The following is a 4,309-nucleotide window of genomic DNA, read 5'->3' as shown; positions in this document are numbered from 1 at the left end:
GCGCATGGATGCCGCTGCCATCGAGGCCCTCCTGCAGGCGGAACCAGACATCCTAGACTTGAACCGGGCGACAGAGGCTCAACTCGACGTGGAGCGCGTGAATGCCGCTGCCATCGAGGCCCTCCTGCTGGTGGAAGCGGACGTCCTAGACTTGAACCGGGAGGTGCTCTCGTCCTTGCAAAGTGCCCGCACACTCCACATGAACGATTAGCTGGAGGCCGGGGACATCCACGGTGCGGAGACACATGTCGGCAGCTACGGCTGGTTCGCACCGACGGCTAAAGACAATGAGGCCGTCTCGTTCCGCGAGGAGTGATAATTTTTCTTTATGTTGTTGTTTTTAGGGATCTTTTGCGGTGTAAAAACATATATTTATGCAAGTCTCCTGACTTTCATCATTTGGGTCAGTCGACCATTTCAGGCAGTTGGATGAATATCCCACGTCTCCTAACCCTTCTTCCTCACCTCTTCTTCTTCCCCAATAGACCACCGCATGAGCCGTACGGATCTTCCCCAACATGCGGTTGGATAAACATACTGTATGAACGAAAATTATGTGTCAGTGGTAGGATGGCTGAGTTTGGTTTGATCACATGAAGTAGCATGTGTCAGTGAGGGTGCGTTCCCTTGGTTGGGTTTGCGGCGTGCAGGAGCGACTGTGTGAGGGTGCGGTGCGACCGCGGCGTGCAGGAGCGATTGTGTGAGGGTGCGGTGCGACCGCGACAGTCGTGCGCAAGTGTACCTCCTTTTCATTTTGAAAACTTTAGGCAAGCTTGGCAAAAATTTGTGGCGAAGTATGGCAATGCAAGGCCTAGACCCAAACAAGATACAAGTACGTACGTAGGAGTACTAGTGTTAAAAAAGAAAGGCATGGTATTCCTTCGCGGGATTAATCGATACAAATCCTCGTTTGACGTGTCAATTAATGCGTATTTCTTTCTCCAAAGCCCAAAGAGCTAACCATCTCACTCATTGCTTGATTAATGCAGCGCCATGCAAACCAACCTTCTCACTTCCGGATGCATTCAAGGGTATATTAATGTCCTTGGTTGCTAGTATGAGGCAAACCCCATCAATTTTGCCTCAACTAGTGTTAGTGACCTTCTGCAAATTGTAATTTTGATATACTGGCCTTGTGTACAAAAAAATGGAGGTAGTAACTATTTGACATCCTTCCCCAATGCGGTGACGTCGATGATATCTCGAACGTTGTGGTTTGGCGAAGTGCGTTCGACGGAGAACACCATTGAGGGAGAGCACGGTAAGTCGTTCGCAAGTGCCACCTGCAAGCCAAGGCAACCTCCTTATTTGCATCCAGGAAGTCCGTTGAACCAAAGGATGCGTAAATATACTAGTACTAGTACACAATAGTGTCATCCTTCCAGCTTAGTGCGGTGAGGTGGTTTCTCGAAGAAGACGATGGAGAAGTGGAGTCAGCGAAGAGTGAAATGATGGTTGCTTCCTCCGTGCTTTGTGATTTGACTCCTCACTACTTTGTGATTTGTGACAGAAGGGACAAGGGAGTAGATTCTATGCTCTATATTGTACATGCGTCCAAGCACGGGAGAAAGAGGAGAGATGTTGCATTTTTCTATTCCTTCAATCAATCAATCAGGGCGCTTCGGTTCCATCTTTTTGGCTTTGGCAGCACCGTCCACAATGGTTCCCATCGATGCCAAAAGCTATTTTCACATTTGGCTACACATTATGGATGCCCCTAACCGTACCACTTGGTTTTGCTCCTGTGTGCTATCTATACAAAGCTCAATTATATTGATCTAAAAAATTATAGAATCAAGATTAGTAAAAAGGAGGTGATTTTGCCGCGCGAATGGCGGGGGAGGTTTCTTATTTTTAGAGGACGTTGGCCTGAAAGTTTGCTGACATGCGGTCCCACGTGTCAGTGCATTACCAAGCCGATCCGCATCCCACATGAGGCAGAACAACGACAGAAGCAACACGTGGTTAACTTGAAAAAGTTGTGGGAGAAGTGGATTCAGCAACGAGTGAAATGATGGTTGCTTCGTCCCTCCAACTTCTTTTTTAGCATTATTACTTCGTCCCTCCAACTTAACTATGGGAAAGGTGTAGCTTTGTGATTTGACGCCTCATTGCTCATTACTACGTCAGCGCCATGCCTGGGGTGCTTCACACCTGCTGCTCTGCACCGTATTTCGGTATGGCACGTGGACCCGGTAGCTTAATGTCCCACATGTCAGCGAAAGGGAGTAGAACATTTATGAAAGTGAGCGCTCCACTCTTACGACGGAGGAGTACACGACACGGCAGCCCAGTGAACTGTTACTTGTACTATAGTTTTGCTGTTTTGCATGATCCATCGATACAAACCCGATTAAACAAGAAAGGGCGGGATTTTTCCCGCACGGTGGATGATACTTGCCATACATTTCAAAGGAAATTTTAATGTATGCAAACTGAATAATTAAGTAACAATATGATATCTAGTAAAACTAAAAACACATATGATTTATCGTGTTAGAGTGTAGTAGTAGTGCTGTATTGCATAATTGTTAGATGTAACATGCGAGAATGTGTAGAGATGTAGTTTTGGAGGGCCTACAGAGAGAAAAGCGTAATATGGTCACCAGACTTTCAGAATACGCTCATTACGGTCACTATATACATTTTGCAGTGATTATACGGTCACTTGCTCATCGTTCAACATCGGATTGCACTCTGTTGACCGGCCAAATAGTCTGCGTGGCACCAAGTTGAGTAGTTAAATTGACCATGTTCCTTGTGGGTCCCACCTGCCAGTTCGCATAGGAAAAAGGCTAGATAAACACAAATTTACGCAGGCGCGACAAGACTCCAACCCGTGCGCGGGAACCACCTGGTTGTGTATGTGTCTGTCAGGGCCTGATGTGTGCGCATGCACATTCAAGTTGAGCACTTGAGCGTGAGAGTGTGTGTTGGTCGTGTGGTGTGTGCATGCATGCGTGCGTGTGTATGTTTGAGTATTGCGTGTGTGCGTGGCTGCGTGTGTACGTGTGAGTGTTGTGTGTGTGCGTGGCTACATGTGTTCATGTGAGTGATGCGTGCATGCTGTTCATGTGCATGCGTGCGTGTGTGTATAATCACCACACCAGCACCTGTGTGTTAAAACAGACGGCTCAGCATACCAATACAAGGCCACCTTGTCCGTTGTGCGCGCGGTCATGACTTCGAACCACCGTCCAATATTTTTGTTGTTGTTTGTTTTCATTCTTACTAGCAAGATGCCTGTGCGTTGCACGTAACATCAAGATGCATTTGTATGACTAGTTTATCTTGTGAGAGAAATGGATGAATGAGGGAAGACCTTATTTGCAAATGTGGAGAGGTGTGTGGGTACCTTTTTGCAAAATTGCCATAATTTCCTTCCTATCCGTCAGATATAAACCGAACGGCCTATATTGCAGGATGGCAGGCACACCATCATCATCAACTCTGTTTTTTTATAAGAGTGTAGAGTAGATACACGCTGATAGGTGGGCCCAGTGGTAGTGAGATAATGTGACGCAACACTAGAGGTGCCACATGGGCGTTTAACTGGTCAACTAGTTATGTCTTGAGCAAATACAGAGCTGTACGGTGAGCTTGTGATTGTATAATAACCACAAAACGTAAATGGTGACCATAATGAGTGGATTCTGAAGTCCAATGTATGTATTGTGCTTTCGCTTCAAATAAAAGATCATCACTGTATATATTGCGAGATAAAGATGAAACATGTGCGAATGTGCTGGGGGCGTACTTTTAGAGGACCTGGAGATAGTTTGTGTGCGTACGTGAAAGGGGCATAGGGGGGTGTATGCGATGGAGAGAGAGACACACTATAAAAAAAGACACATCCGTGACATTTTGGGCCGAACGAATTTTTTTTGTCATACATATGACACTTCTATGACGATAATTGTGACAAAACCCGGTATCATCGTAAATGTGGTGGGATCCTACTTCTATGACAAAAAATCATGATAGAAAATGGGCTTTTCGTCCTGGGCGGGCCGGAGACGCAGCTGCATGACATTCTTTGGGCCGTCCATGACGGAAAAAACCGTGGTAGAAGTGAGGGGGAGGAAAATTTCGGGGAGTTCCCGGTTACGGTGGGAGGTCGGGGGCCGAGCGATGCACGTTTCTCTCGTACACGTACGCGCGTGTGTGCGGGGCGTTGGCTCTAACTGAACCCGAGCGAGGCGTTGGGCTCTAACTGAACCCGAGGGATTGCACTGCAGGCTACGCGTTCCTGAACCCGAGCGATCGATCGATGGCTGTTAACTGAACCCGATCGAGAGATTCCTTCGCT

Source organism: Triticum aestivum, chromosome 1A (genome assembly GCF_018294505.1).
Source record: "Triticum aestivum cultivar Chinese Spring chromosome 1A, IWGSC CS RefSeq v2.1, whole genome shotgun sequence".
NCBI lineage: Eukaryota > Viridiplantae > Streptophyta > Magnoliopsida > Poales > Poaceae > Triticum > Triticum aestivum.
The sequence above is the reverse complement of the archived record's forward strand: the minus strand, read 5'-3'. Positions refer to the sequence as shown.